At 38.0% G+C, this 16,856-nt stretch overlaps 1 protein-coding gene across 4 annotated transcripts in view; it reads right to left on the reverse strand.

Annotated features, from left to right (window-relative positions):
* The window catches only part of daam1b (dishevelled associated activator of morphogenesis 1b), a 95,199-nt gene that overhangs the window by 49,276 nt on the left and 29,067 nt on the right, over positions 1-16,856 (reverse strand). Inside the window, exon 1 of one of the 4 annotated variants that reach the window (XM_051874711.1) lies at positions 12,818-13,125. The exons of the other annotated variants lie outside the window; for them this stretch is intronic. The gene's annotated coding sequence lies outside the window, so the exon portion shown is untranslated. Of the gene's footprint in view, positions 1-12,817; positions 13,126-16,856 lie in introns of those variants that run through there. 4 annotated transcript variants of the gene reach the window in all.

Consider the following 16,856-nt stretch of genomic DNA (forward strand, 5'->3'; position numbering starts at 1 on the left):
ATGCAGTATGAACAACTGCTATAAGAACAATGTGTGTACGACAGAATCCACTGTGTAGTAACATCTGCCACTCAAGCCTGGCAGCAGAAGGTCCATCAGCTGTCTTAACGGCTTTGCATTTGGGTGTGGAGACATAAACAACACATGGTTTGAACAACGAATACACAACAAGCACAACTTTGAATCAGCAAAACCAGCAAGGTTCTCTGCCTTAGAGAGGCGTACAGACGTGCAGGTGTGTGCAAACACCTGTGAGGCATTTCAGTGCCGATAAAGTGAGTTTGCCCTGTGGGCCAAGGAAGATGATTCTGATCACAGATGGCTGCCCTGAGGTCACTGACAAATGTATTGTGGGAAAACGGTCCAGCAATTCCAGATAAAAACCTGACAGAAGATTGAGTATTATTCTAGGAAAAAATAAGAAACGAGGAATAAGGAACTTAGGAGAAAAAATAAAGTGTTTTCAAATAACTTAGGTGGAGATATAGATGCACCAAGCCAAGTCTTCCACTGAGTGGGCGAGTCTGGCACCAATGCCCCTTCACCGCCTGTCGGTCACCAATATAAACTGACACAGCTGGAGTACAGCTGAACGTAACGCCCCTCCGCCAGTCCGTTGCCACAGTGGAATTCCCAGCTGCCCCTCCCTGGAATTAGTCAGTTGAATCCCAACTACAACTTAAATCTCTATGGGTTTTGCACATAATGTGTTTCATCCTTAGGAAAACGTTAACAATACAAGGGAGGTAAACATGCAAAATGCAGTAAGATTTTTTCTTTGAAGAAGAAATTAATACTTTTATTCAGCAAGGATGCATTAAATTATTCAAAAGTGACAGTAAAGGCATGGATCATGTGACACTAAAGACTGGAGTAATGGCTGCTGAAAATTCAGCTTTACCATCACAGAAATAAATTACATTTTAAAATATATTAAAATAGAAAAGTTATTTTAAATTGAAATAGTATTTCACAATATTACTGTATTCTTATCAAATAAATGCAGCCTTGGTGAGCATGTTTCAAAAACATAAAAAAAAAATCTTACTGACCCAATCAACATTATCAGCTAATCCAGCTGAGCCATTACTCGCCTCACCCAGCAGTCAACGTCTGGTTGCACTTACTGACATCCTGCATACCAACAGGAGCGATCTGGTTGGGTGAACTCTGAGATCATCCCTCACTCCACGAAAGACCATGAGCCGCCCTGCATTCCTTCCCCTCTGTGGTGTGATATCACAACATGTGCCCTGTGGTAGAAACCTGTGGCCCTGGAGTACAGTGAGACTCCTTTAACCTGCTGTCAGGAAACTCTACGCCGCTGCTGGCACACCAACAACGATCGCTCAGATTCTCGTCTAACCTCTGGCTGACTCCAACCTGATAATACAATAACCTTTAACAGCATTAGACCATAAGGTTAGCATCAAAACAGTTTGACTCGTGAGTAATCAGTGTCTCTGATAAGAGGAATGCCATCGAGGCATAGTAATTGACATGGTTTGTGTTCACACTTTAATAAAAAAAAAAATAAAAAAAAATTAAATTTAGTATTTTTTCCAGTAAAATTGATTTCTGAGAATGTTTTTTACTAACTTATACTATTATTAAATTAATTAAGCTTATTTTTTATTACCACAACAACAGTTTTTTTCTTGTTTAAAAAGAAATCTAGCTACATGTAATGAGGGTTATGTGTATTTTTTTTTAAGTTCTTTTTGTTTTTTTACTTCTCAAATTTCAAAATATTACTAAAGAAATTATGAATATTAAAAAAAATATTGAAAAATATATATATTATATAAAATATTATTCAATTTATTTAATTGTTCATGCTATTAGGCCTGTCGCAATAATCAACATATCAATTTATCACGCAATATATGTACATGACCTCAATAATTTTTGGTGATGCAATGTATTCAGTGGCATAAAATAGTGTTAAAATGACAATAATATCGTTTATCGCAATTATTTCTGGAACAATATATCGCACAACAAAAAGTCGTTATCATGACAGGCCTACATGCTATTAAAATAATTTAAATATTATTAAAAAATTAATACTTTCTACAAAAATACTGATTATTTATTTATTTCTTTGTAAAATCTCCAAGTCTTTTTGAGAACCCTCTCTGTGCCATATCTCTAAAGGCTAGAAGACAACAAACCGACGTCAAAGAACTAGCGGCGATGAAAGGCAGGGTCTCTGCAAAAAAGCTGCGCTTGAACACACCTCAAAAACTACAGCCGAATATACAAACAAACCATAAAAAGCAGCGTTCACTTAACATTTTGAATAATGCTGATCAGTTTGTCTTATAATAATTAGACTACATAAGGCCATGTCATTATGAAAGTATTTGCATATTGTAATACTCCAAAAAGATGAAGATGTAGGTAAATTTATAAGTGCCTTCTTTGTGTGCCCTCTTGTCTTTGTCGTTTGCTTGATTTGTTTTTCTTTTTCAAGCTGAACAGCCAATCAAGAGTGATCTCTTTTCCTGACAGCCCAAAACCAATTCAACATGTTCAACTGGCCGGACTAAAGCCCACGTGTGGAACACGCCGCAAAAACTAGCCTGACCGACGCTCACCGACTGCCCAACATTGGCTAATGGTCGACCGCCGACTTGGTGTGTCCCAGCCCTAAGGGTCTGTGTCTACTGTGGTATACTGTAGGTCAACATAGACTGGGTGGATTTTGAATTTTTGAGTCAGATATGGCCAATCCAGCCTGCAGTGTCTTGCCCAGTCTTTGGAAATCTGTGCTGTGGTTTATTCCAAAGCGGTGATTGGAGAGCTGCATTGCAATTGGCCCTGACCAGAAGAAGGTAGTTACTGGAACTGCAACAGTAAGAGACAATGAAATGAATGAGGATTTGATGCACATACAAATTACCTCCATTTTCGCCAAAGTGGAATAGATAACTATTACAAAGTCTGACATTCTCACAGCCATCAGACAAGAACAAAGACTTTTTTTTAAGATGCTAAAAAAAATATAACCACTCAAGAAATGTTTATTGCAACATTATTTCTTGGTAATCCATTTTTCTAATTCTATCATTGCAAAGTCACAAACTATTAATAAAACTGACAGAAACAAGCAGAGAGCTTATATGCTTTTTCTGCCAGATTACTGTAAACACAGAACTAAACTGCAAAACGTTAGACTAAGCTACAAATCATCTAACCTGGAGGCTATAACCTGTTGTCATACATCCTAATATGATATCTGATTCCATCACTGTTTAACATTTGGCATTTATTTAAGCAGCCCAAATTTCTCTTTGGTACATTTTGATAGACAAACCTAATCTAATATATTTGTGCCAGTAATTAGCAGTAAGGCAGTAATTAGCAGTAAAGCAGTAATAAAATATATGTTCTGTGTCATAAGCAAGCAGTTTATTAACATGATATATTGGTCATCATACCGTATTTATATTCACTCATAGTTTCACTGCATTCACATATTGCTGTTTTACAGTCCAGATTTCAAACCAGATTTCAAAGTTATGACTTGTTGACACACAATGTAATCTCTTCTTTCTTCCTATTCAGCTGACACAACTAACAGAGCCGGTCATGTGACCTGACTGCTTTGCATAAAATAAAAAACAAACCCCCGCTCCAACATGTGACTGCCACAGGGGTCGCTGCTTAATCTTTTACAGGCGGATTATGATTAAGCAATAAGTAATTACTGCTGAAGCAAAAGACTAAAACTGTGATAAAGGCTGTACAGTATGTGCCTGCAGCATTAGAGCAAAATGCAGTGGGGTCGAGAGTTTACTGTAAATCACTTCCTTGTTGTTTCCATAGAGGTGCAAGGTGTACTTAGCTGGAAGACATATGAGCAGGAACAAGCAGTCCAAAGAATGTACTGAGACACATTTGAGACTTCAAACACAGATACTATCAGGAGAATCAGAAATGATCTACTGACTCACTCTAATTGTTCTATTTAGTTATCTTAAAACACAGTGCTAAAGAAATATGATACAAATCTGTTTACCTTGGGACTGTCCTTCAAACATTAACCTTGTTGTTATACATTTCAAACAAAATGGAAAGAATGTCAACATAATAAATGAGCCACCAGAAAAATGAGTCAGTCCGAAGAAGATAAACAGGAAGCGAGAAAAACACATGACAGATGTCACAGCTCTCTGAACCATGGGTTGAGGAGTTACTAGCTAAAAGTATCGCGACATTACTGCTAGACTATTTTGAAATGAACGTAGCTACTGTTATGCTCCGGATAAATTAGTCAGCAAAAAGGTGTTTGCAAATCAGACAAAAAGTACAGGATTGCATTCTTAACGGCTTTAATGAGGGAAAGAACCACAACCCCATGAAGCATTGTGAAAGACACTCAAATTAAAAATGATGGAGAAATATAATGCATTATTTTTAAGTAACTTTAGAGTGTAGACAAACTGACTACATCATTTGCAGTGCTTCATGGAAGTAGATGGGCACTAAAGTGTGCGATCTGCTTGTCGTGATCCTCTGATTAGTGGAGATTTCTCTGCTGAATCATGAGTAATGTAGTTTTTCTGCAAGGAATTAATTCGGCAAGTTGAAATAATCCGGGCTGACAAAAGCATATACCATCAATTAACAACCTTGTAGCTCACAGTAAGTCTGCCTTTAAAGGTTTAAAAGTTATTGCTCAAAATCGATTGCCCTATGGAGAAAATGAATGACATTTTTACCAACTGTTGTACTCCATACTGTCATTTACATTTAATCATTTAGCAGATGCTTTTATCCAAAGTGTCTTATAAATGAGGAGAACAATAGAAGCAATCAAATCAATAACAGGGCAACAATATGTAAGTGCTGTGACTAGACACAGTTAGTCTAGCACAGTACACATTAGCAAGGTTTTTTGTGTGTATGTTTTTAAATAGATATAAAGGTGTAACCGTACATGTACAATACAGTCAGTCACATGCTATCCACACTCCAATCCAGAAGTGGGCGCACGCGGTGATGCAACGTTGTTTGTTAACCGCCACAACAGGAAAAAGTACAGAAGAAGAACAGATCTAGATATGAGTGTAATCTCTTGACCAGTTTCAACCGTGGAAATACATCAATAAAACAGCTTGAGAATAAAATCTCACGTAGCATTACATTTTCCTTAGGCAAGTCATTTAGTGTCCACAGCATGTTAGTTCACTAGAGAAATGTTTAGTTCACTAGACACGCAGCTCATGGCTTGCAAGGTTACAGTTTCACAGTAGCTTCCCCAACTCTTGACAACACTCTCCAGAGAAGGAAGTTGAAGTATTTTAGAAGTACTTGAATTACTGATCTCACATATAATTCTGTCAGCATCGAAAAGCACATTTTCAGTGGATTGTACGAGTATGAGTATGTGTGATGTAAGTATGTACTAAGCATTTTGTCACAAGAATTCAGACCTATCAAGGGATTTATACAAAAGAGTTTAGTGTTGATCGCAACTGTAAGCCCACTGGTGTTCATATCGTTACAGTAACTGCATTTATCTTCCAACTTTGATCACCTTTGCCCCTGCTGAGGGTTTAACTTACCCGTGGGCCTGTCCTGACAGGCCACATTCCGCACATAGTCAGCCGAACTCTGCACAGCCCCACTGCCATCTCACCATGCACACTCTTATCATTCTTCCTGTGTCCTCAGGGCGCTAATGGTAATTGGGTTCAAGTCTGCATTCGAATCAAACACCCATTAGACTGCTTCTGTTGTTTTTCTGTCACAGAAACAGTCAGTCTTTCTTCAACAAGACAATGCTGTTTTAACAAAGACTGTTTCACGCCACACACAACAGCAAGTTTACTTTGCACTTTCTACGACTCTATACAAAAACCAAAATATTTTGGTTCCAACATTGAGCCTGAACTACCATAAATTAAAAAAATGGTTATCAGGAGTGCCCATTGAGAATTATTTTCTTTAATTTACATTAGGAATGAGACATGTGCATACAAATGGTATTTAATCTATCTAAATAGAACCCAAACCCTAAAATCTAGCTGTAATCAGCTTAAATCATCTGGATTCAGTCAGATTGACTGAATAGAAAGTATTGTTTTGGTGCTACAAGTGTCTTATTTGTATGTATCTGTTTACATATTTCATTACATACTGCTGTATGTGTTGTGACTCAACTTAAAGAGATTATCACACACACCCAAGCCATTCTAAACCAACTATAGTAACACTACACCTGCAGACAAAGGGAGGAGATACAGTGACATTTAGTGTCTGTTGTTGGTTTGGAGATCAACATTAACATCCTTCCAGTCAGTCAGGTCATCAGGATTAAAGAGAAATGAAAGAAAAAGTTGAATGACAGGAATGAGAGCCATGTGTCAGGACATACCGAGTGTGACTTTATCCACTGTGACAGGCTGGACTCTCCTCACCCCATCAGGAAGGCCTGTACAAAACAAGGCCATTTCTGTCGCACTGTTTCAGCATTTTCTCTTTCTCTCTCCATCTATCTTTTCATTTCTCTTCTCACTGCTTACTCAGCAAAAACTAAGTGCACTTTATCAGATAACTTAGCTGGAGTGATGCCCGGATTAGCTAGGGAAGACTTTATATCATATACAAAGGATACAGCACAGGAAGAGGGTTAAAACTGCATAACTAGCAGCAACATACAGAAGCCAACTATATTTTATTATAATATATGGTGGACTTTCTCTAGAATGAAACAAAAATCACAATGTAATCCGTTTGTGTTCTCTGCTGAGTATCCAACCCACAAAGAATGAGTCAGTCTTTCATCTAACTGTACAAGTATCAGGCAAAAATAAAGACAATAATTAATGGTCCATAATTAACATGGGTGACCAACAATAAGCAGGTTAGCAGCAACAAGCATAGTTAAAGGGTTAGTTGTCCTTCAATTATGTCGTTCCATATCTGTAAGACCTTCATTCATCTTCAGAACGCAAATTAAGATATTTTTGATTAAATTCAATGTCTCAGTGAGGCCTCCATTGCCAGCAAGATAATTAACACTTTCAGATGTCCAAAAAGGTACTAAAAACCATATATAAAACAGTTTATGTGAGTATAGTGGTTCAACCTTAATATTATAAAGTGATGAGAATACTTTTTGTGTGCCAAAAAAACAAAATAATGACTTTTCAACAATATCTAGTAATGGCCGATTTCAAAACACTGCTTCGAAGCTTTATGAATCTTTTGCTTTGAATCAGTGGTTCGGATCGTGTATCAAACTGCCAAAGTCACGTGAAGTACTGAAATTGCGAAACACTTATGACATAACGAAGCCTTGTTTACTGAAATCACGTGACTTTGGCGCTCCAATCCACTGATTCACTTTATAATATTAAGGTTGAACCACTGTATTCACATGAACTGTTTTAAATATGTTTTTAGTACCTTTTTGAAAAAGTTAATTATCTTGCTGGCAATGGATACCTCACTGAGTCATCGGATTTCATCAAAAATATCTTAATTTGTGTTCCGAAGATGAACGAAGGTCTTGGAACAACATGAGGGTGAGTAATAAATGACATAATTTTCATTTTTGGGTGAACTAACCCTTTAACGTCTTTTTTGGCCCAGTAAGAGCTGTGGAAACATCCCAAACCAAGAAAAGCTTGCACTTAAATTTTACTCAACGGTTCCACTGGCAATCCAGTTAAAATAAAATAAGCTCTTGTAATCCCCAGACGTGTCTGTCACAATTTACAGTTCTGTTCTTATAAAATAAAAAAAAACAGTAAATATTAACTACGAAATGCTACAACTGCCGCAGGGCCAGTTAAAGCATAATAAGCACTTGCGATCCCTAGTCCAACAGTGTCTGCACCAATTCCCAGATCTGTTTTTTATTAAATAAAATGAAATTAATAAAAATAAATAATTACTGAGTAAACTAAATAATAAAAGATAAAATAGCACTAGTAAATTACTAGTAAAAAACTACATGTAGCCACACTGCCAAAATGTTCAGATGAGTTATTGTAGGCAATGTTTATATTCAGTTGCCTGGATGCTGTATATCATTGTATCCAACAACAGTGTTTCTGGGGTGCAAATGTCATTGTGTTCTGGGACTGTTGTGAGAGTGACAAGCAAATTAGATTTTCTCTCAGAATGCTTACAGGGCATTCAGGGGTAGTGGCTTTTTACTATATTTTGACCATGTGTTAATCTGTTTAATGGCTGCAAGAATGCCAGTTCACTTGTCTGAAGCATTTAGTTAATATTAATGCAATTCTAGAACTAAAGAGTATTCACACTGACACTGATTAAATTACAAAGGTCACAGAATCGCTATACTGTTGGTTACTAGCAGGAGTTGCTACTCGATTTCAGTTTTCAATGCCATTGATAGTAGCTGCATTCATTGGTCATTTGTATAAAGTTATCCTCCGCTCAACTTTGATGCATCGTCAATGGTTGATGTTGCCCATGTCACTACAAATCACCCACTGTCATTGAAAAAGAATGGCTTCCACTTAATTTGTTGCTGCAAATCAATGTCAGTGTGAACAGCCATTAAGTAATGGCCACCATACATTGATATTATTGAGCAGTAAATTGAGCAGTGATCCCTGGTTGATGAAATAAGCTTTTGTGGTCAATAAATACTGATACCAGAACAAAACTCTCAATTAAAAGAAAAGGGGTCAAACCTAGCCTAGAAATTGATAATTCCTCAAAAGTTAGCCAAAGGGTAACAAAGGAGCACCTTTCTGAAACCTAAAATGACAAATGGGACAGTCTACTGTCTAGTTTATTTCATGAATGTGCAAAAGTGAAGGTCACAAAGCCAGTCCACATCAAGTGTGTCATTTGGGATGCGGCCAACATTTCTCAATCCAGCACACATTTCACACACCGATAAGTTCGTAATGCTGATCGCATCTAAAATAGCTTCTTAAATCAACATTGTGGAGAGGAGCACTGGGGAACCATTAAGTGCTTCCCCAGTATGAGGACTCTCAGACCTGGAGAGTGAGATATAGACTGAAGCTTTCTAAAGAGGTGTTGAGTAATACTACAATTGTGAGAAAAGCCCTTTATTAATCATGAAGGTGGTCGTAGCTATTAGGCTAACCACTATGTCTCCCCCTCATGTTTTAATAAACACGGTATCTGGATGGAAGACCGGAGAGAGCTTCATGGCGTTGGCCAGGCAGGGATCCCTTCGACGTGAACCCAAAGCTGGGGTTCAGATTCCACACTCCCTCCTGTCAGGGGTAATTTAGAAGGAAAAACAGGAGGAGAAGATGAAGAGGTTTGAATAGCTGCTCCCCCTTGCAGACAGCCTGTCAAACATGCAGACAATGAGACCACCATCCCCCCTCTCGACACTTGCACAAACTGCATACACAAGCACGAACACACACACAACAGCCAAAAGCATGAGCATTCCTCTCCACACGGACACTCCCATCTGAGGGACCAGGCCAAACTGGGTTTAACAGAATGGTGATCATTTTATCAGGGGTTCATTATCAAACCCAAACCCAACCCTAAACCATGAACAACCAGTTAAAGGCAGGGTAGGTGATTTGCTTCAAAAACATTTTTTGTTATGCTGGTTGAAAGTCTCTTCACATTCTGATCACTAAGCTAAGTGGTCTAAATTTATTTATATGGTTTGTGGAAGGTGTAGGAGCATTAAAAGTTCATCCAATCAAATCCCTTGGTCCGAGGGATATGATAGGATGTCCTACCTGCCTGTTCACGTATGTTTTTACATACCCTCGCGCACCCTGTTAGCGCAGACATCACACGTCTTCAGCACATTTCATGCTATGCAGAGTTAAGACAGACACCAGTCACAAGCACTGCAATCAAAACAGCAGCCACATTTTACAGTTCCTCCTGAACCAAAACACAGATCTTATGCTGCGTTCACACCATAACTACCCTAATTTGGAAGTGATGGAAACTCGTGACGTTATACTCGGAGCAGTTTGTGACTCAAATTTATGCGAATTTAATACTATCAATGCCGAAATTAATCTGCAGCATCAGGTGGTACAGGTCAGTTGATTACATTCATTATTATTAGAGATTTTCACACTTGAAATAGTTAACCCTGGGTCATTTTAAACCCCGGGTAAATGGAATCCCGGGTATTCATAAACTGCTGTTTCACACTACACATTCCTAAACCCCAGGTTAAAGTCCTTATTTGCATATTTGTGGCATAAGTGTTACTGACTGGACAAACACAGCACGTGACCTGTTTACATAAAGGCTCTAGCATTGCACGTCCTTGTTGCTGACTGTAATATCAAGGTGTTTTTATAAAAGGTAAGAATGACTCTTCTCTTCTCTTCTTCACTCCAATTGTCGCATTTTCCATCGCCGTTTGACATTTTTCCTATCATATGCAGAAACAAATGTTTATATACATTGCGCAGTGTTTCCATGACTGCCCAAAGCGTGTGAATATAAGGCACGCGATTGGTTGACGGTTGCTAAGCATCTAGTTATAACATTCTAACACTGACACATTTCACACTGTACAAGTTTGGCACCGCAAAAGCAGTGCTAACCCTGCTCCGGAGCAGGGTTTCATAACCCCGGGTAAAAAGCGGTGTTTAGAATGTCGATAACCCGGGGTTAAGCACAGTGTTAAAAGCCCTATTGTAATGTGATGTGCTTTGAGACATGAGGTAGTTTAACATGAACGTGTTCATGTGTTTTGGAGGAGGCGTGTCTTTGGAGTTGCTCTGAAGGGAGGGTGAGATCTTATGCTTTTAAAGCTAGCTCGCTATTGCTAGCCTCTCCAAAAATGACCTACCCTACCTTATAATTAAATTTACTTGCATCTAGATCATATCATTTTAAATTTAGATATTTATTTTTCCTTGGGATGAACAATATCTGTTATTTTTTATTTATTTATTGGTTTTGGATAAACTACTGTATATTGGATATAAATTGTCCAATATTATATATATATATATATATATATATATATATATTGGCTGATACTCAATATTATTACAAAGTAATCTTTAGCAGATCTCAAAATAAATATCAATTTTCATACTTTACATTGTAATGCTGTGATGCCTAAATTATAAAATAACCTACTGTAGTACTTTTTAGCACTTTTGTTAGTACCAACTGTATAGCCCACCTTGAGCCTAGCCCTATGTCCCACCTTGCATTTTAGAGAAAAAGCAAGGGCCGATTTTAGCTTTCACTGTTCTAGTTTAAACACCTAAAACCCTGAAATGTTGAGTCAGTGTAACACACAATAAGCTCATCGACAGCAGGCATGTTTGCAGATGGTAGTCTGAACTTGCCTCGGCCTGGGGCCACGAGTGCTGCATTGGCCCTGGATATGAGAAGGAAGGAGTTCAGTAGAGAGATACCGGTGAACTCTGAGACCCTAAATGACAGGAAATGACACCTGACTCAGATGTATGGCGGCTTGCTGACTCCATTGACCACTGTAAATGCTAATTTGATCCTATAGTATACTTCCCTCGAGGCATCCTTACAAAACATGTCATTTCCACTGAACCATAAAGGATAATGAGTTACGCACTCAGATATATGATAAGAAAGACGTTTTGAACACTTTACATAGCCATCTTCTTCCATTCGCCAGACTAAATCATTTAAAATTGTACTCTACACTTTGAACATAAATATAACAGTCAGACAAAAATAATCATAAATGTAGTAATGTCAAAGCATTATGTAGCAGAGCTGACACATGTGCAGCAAAACGTTGCACTAAGGATGCTATCCGTCCCTCCCTTGCCCTGCTGTTGCCATGGCAACCATCACAAGTATCACCGGCCGGCATTAAACCCTCTTTTTTTTGCACTAATCCTAGGACAACCACAAAAAATGATTAATTTACATTTGATGACCTCTACCTAACAATGTTCATATGACCTAGTGAAATAAGAATCTGTCAGCTTAATTCAAAAAATGAGATCCTGAAATCCACAGGGTGAGCCACACCTTCTTATTAAAAACCATTTAATATTTAAATGAGCCATTAGCCTATGAGACAGTTGATAGGTCAGCAGAAATCTCCCATGATATCAGCCCGAATGTTCACATTAATTATGAACGACACCTCTCAGATCTCTACAACCGAAAGATGCCGATTTTTCAAAGAATAAAAAGGTGAAAGAAAGGACAAGAGAGAGAGAAAGCTTCAGAGGCTGCTGCATTGAAACCATAACTGCTTCAATCTTAACCTAGATACCTCTGAGGGTGGGGTAGTGCCCGAAACAGATGTGACAGTGGAATTTTGAACCAAAAGATACAGTAAAAACTGATCACTTACGCAGTACTCAAGCAACCATACAACTTGTTATCCTTTCAGTACAACACTTGAGAGAGAACGCAGCCAAATATGCTCAAGACAAGAAATACAGTGAGGAAATCTCAACAATTTGTGATAAGACAATGAGAGCAGTTTGCTTTCAAGGTGATCTCTGTTCTCACCAACCTCCTTATCTCCGCTTGCCCAGTCCAATTACATTAAAATGGATGCCTGCGACCCTTTTTATACTCTCATTTATTTTATGCATAATTTGCATGATTAAAGGTGAGCCACATGCCTTGTCACATCAGCCAGAGCTCAAGGGCTGAAACCGGTGCACTGCAGAGCCGTCCACGTCCACACCGCACAGTGAGCGAACGCACACCTGCCCCTCAAGGCTTTACAAGCTATTAAAACAGCTCAGCTGCTGTCACAGCTGAAGAACAACATGGGGAAAAAACCACAACCATTCATTCAGAATATCATGAGATGGAAAAACCTCTGCTTGTGTTAACTTACCCTTTATGCCTTTCGCTTACGGTCCGTTTAATGTTACATCCCTCAAGAGGAAACAAGACTGGCTCAAGGAGCGCAAAGGATCTCTAAAAGGCTTGAAAAGCATGTAAATTCAAGGTTGTCACTTTGGTCACTGGAGTCATTCTGAAAGTAAACGTGCCGTAGATCAGTCCCAAAATGCTTCCATATCAGACAGCGTGAGCGATCCTCCTCGGCTGACCGGTAAACACACATGCGGTGTCTCCCTGCTGTTCAACAGCCTATCTCATACAAACGCTCCACCACCCCCTTGTCTTTTCCTTTTTCTCTCTCTCTCTGAGAACACAGGCACAGATGTTACTATCAACAAGCCATGCCTCTTTTCAACACCCAGGCCTCTCATAGGACATAGGAGTTTAGACTCCGCCCACTGCTCTTCACTTCTCCCCCCTCTTTCTCTCTCTCCTTGTGTTCTGCTGCAGCACTGTTTACAGTTTGTTTAGAGAAGGGCTGTGAAATGGACAACCCAGGTGTGCGTGTGTGTGTGTGCGTGCCTACTTAACCATATTTTGGAGCCAAATTTGTACTAGATCTGTGTGTGCTAAATCTGACAAAATCTCTTTATGGGGACGTCCTCATTTGTAAAACAATACGTTTTTGTTTGATTGTTGGTTTTAACTCTGAAAATGCAGACAGTTTTCTATCAGGGTTAGGTTATAGCATTTATAGCTAGCCAGTAGCCATATTAAAAAACAATATAAGTCTATGGAATGTGCCCATTTAGATTCTAAGTAAACATGTTTGTTGTGTGTGTATGTGTGTGTGTGTGTGTGTCTCTATAGCTGTGTCCTAATTCAGGGGCTGCGTCGGAGGTCACATTTGAAGGCTGCATCCGTCATCGAGTCAGTCTCTTTTAAGAAAAGTAACCATAATAAAATTGACTTATTCCTCGTGAGATGTAAAATACTGTAATTTCTTTATTACTTTGCAATCTAACGGTTACTTTTCTTAAATGAGACAGACTCAATGGCATACGCAGCCTTCAAATGTGACCTCCGGAAGACGCAGTCCCTGAATTGGGACACAGCTTATGTGTGGGGGGAGCTGTTTAAGAGAGAGTGAAAGAGTCAATGAATCTGTGGCTTTAGCAGGCTGCGCATCATCTTAACTCTTTTGTTCAGACTATGTTAACAGATGTGTCCAGAGGTCTCAAGCTAAAGAAAAAAAAAAAGGCATAGAACTGACAAAAACATCCTGTAGGAGAAAACTATCAATTAATCAATCTCTTCTGGAGAAAGGAACCAAAAATAGGGAGCAGGGGAAATATCAATGTCCCCTCCCCCTAATACCACCTGCCACTGCATTAGCAAGTTGGGTTCCCAGGCTGTGCCGTACTGGACTGGAGCGAAAAATAAAATGAAAAAATATGTATATACACCATATAAGCATATATATAAGCACCAATGTGACAGTACAGAGCAATAAATTGCAATATTTACTACATGTACACAACTGTTCAAATGTGTGGACTTTCTAAGGTTGTTTTTTTTTCCCCATTTATAAACTATTTCTATTTATACAACCATTATCAACATTGATAATGTTGAATAAATGTTTCTTGAGCATCAAATCAGCATATTAGAATGATTTCTGAAGTAATGACTACTTGTAATTCAGATTTGCCATCACAGGAATAAATTACTTTTTTAAAATATTTTAAGACAAAACAGTTATTTTAAATTGTAACGATGTTTCACAAAATTATCGTTTTACTGTATTTTTGAGCAAATAAATGCAGACATAGTAAACATAAGAGAAATTTTTCAAAAACACTAAAAAATGTGCATTGACCCTAAACTTTTATTAAAAAAATGTGACATTTTTGAAAAAAAATTTAAAATTTGAAATATGCCATACAAAGACTTCCAGGCACTTTTTGAAAGATGACGTAAACGTAAAAATCGTTTGAGTGAAACAATTCAGTGAAACAACTGAATTGAATCACTGAATCAAAACCATTTTAACTTCCTACTATTTCTTGCTACTGAAGTTTAAACATCTTTGCCTTAGAGCTCTCATACTCACAAGTAAGGAAAAATTGAGAAAAATCAGTCCAAAAAGGGAAATGGGGGTCTTTCATGGTCTTTCCATTTCAAGTTCTCCATCAAACCAATTTTTTCATCCACTTTCATTTGAGTTTTTGTGAACTTCAAGTCTAGCATCCATCATTGACCAGACAAATAGTCCTACTTTGCAGCTTAATGGCAAAAGCTTCAAGAATTTTCTTCTTCAAGCAGCAGAAAATTGGATTAATGGCTTAAATAGCAAATTGAGGAAAATCTGATCGTAGGGGGTGTAATATCCTTTGTTGGAGTTTGGCACAGAAGACCATGTGGCAGCTGCAAACATACTAACTGTGGTGAACAGGGAACAAAACACTGAAGCCACCCTCCCATGGAGCTTGTGGAAAGCTTGTCTGGAAGTACCCACAACCTCTGCTGACCCTCGATAATCAACCGACGACAGCCTGAGCACAGTGGAGCGAGTGTGGTAGCTGTCAATCAACTGTTAATTAAGACCGTTTGCTCTTCCTGTCTGTACTAGAACTGTTTTTATGGTAGTTAAGCATGACATGTACAGGAGTCTCTAAGCTAGAAATCCAGAAAGAATGTATACACAAACACACATAGCCTACTGCCAAACAATATTCCTTACAGACATCCATGGCTTCGGAAGTGTAGACAGCCTACTGTATGTGATCGTATTTGGTCCCTCCAGCAAAGGTTTTTCTCTACTGTTTATTTACACTTCATAAAGCTTGGTAATAACTGACTTTGTATAAGGAATATGCTAAGATGCTCAGTTCACCTGTTTAATCAACCACACAGTAACAAGGCAGGCATCTGCTTCCCTCTCAAAAGCACTGCCGGCAGCTGCAAAAACAGACGAGCCCCATTCCCATCGGAATAGCCACGAGAGAGACTGGAAGAAAGCTTGACGAGGAGAGGGTGGACTATCAGGGTGGTAGCTTATAGGGATGTGAGCCAGGGTGCAGATCTTTTAATGTGGAAGTGATATAAGAACAGACAAATGAACTGAACAAAACACAGGGCTTAAATACACAGAGAAACTAATCAACGGAATGAATCACAGGTGCAACGACTAAAACAATCAAAGAAAAACCATGGAAACAAACTGAAAACAAGGAAACAGAACCAAAACACGTATCACGCGCCTTGCGCATGCCAATCCACCTTATTTTTTACAGTTTACTGCACTTTGATATTCTTGTTATTTCCCTATAGACCCATTATGTGAATGCAAACAGCGATGATGTTTTTTATGGGCGGAGCCTACCTGGTTGCAGAAAATGACAGTTCTGCAGTAGCAGTCTATGGAAGTCACGGAATAAAATAATGAAAAGTTAATTTCGAGTTTATATCTCACAATTCTGACTTTTTCTCTCACAAATCCGAGTTTATATCTCACATTTCTTAGAAGGAAAAACAGAACTGTGAGATATACTCGTTATTCTGTCTATTTTCCTCAGAATTGCAGGTTTATATCCCGCAATTCTGACTATTCCCATCAGAATTGTGATATAAACTCACAATTGTGAATTATAAAGTCCAAACTGAGAGATATAAACACGCAAATGTTGTAAACAACCCCTAAATCACTAAGAAATAACTAAAATTCAAATGAAACCTGAAAATATAAAATAAAAGCTAATTTACAATAAATTAAAATGTAATATTAATAAAGTATATACATAATACTAAAATAAAATAGATATTTTAAGATTTGTTAAGATTCCATTGAACTGTTTACTATTGTTTGTTTTTTTACTTTTTATAAAAATGTTTATATAAAAAAAAAATACAAAAAATATAAAAAAAGTTATTATAATAAATATGATCACAACAAATGATTAAAAAATACTGTCCATTAACCAATAAGGTTACATTGTGAATCCCAAGAATAGCTGGAAATTATTTTACAGATGAAAACTGTATAAGGTCTAAATCAAGGCCATTGAAATAAGTAGGAAGCTGCCCATTTT

The sequence above is a fragment of the Ctenopharyngodon idella genome, chromosome 20 (genome assembly GCF_019924925.1).
Source record: "Ctenopharyngodon idella isolate HZGC_01 chromosome 20, HZGC01, whole genome shotgun sequence".
Classification (NCBI taxonomy): domain Eukaryota; kingdom Metazoa; phylum Chordata; class Actinopteri; order Cypriniformes; family Xenocyprididae; genus Ctenopharyngodon; species Ctenopharyngodon idella.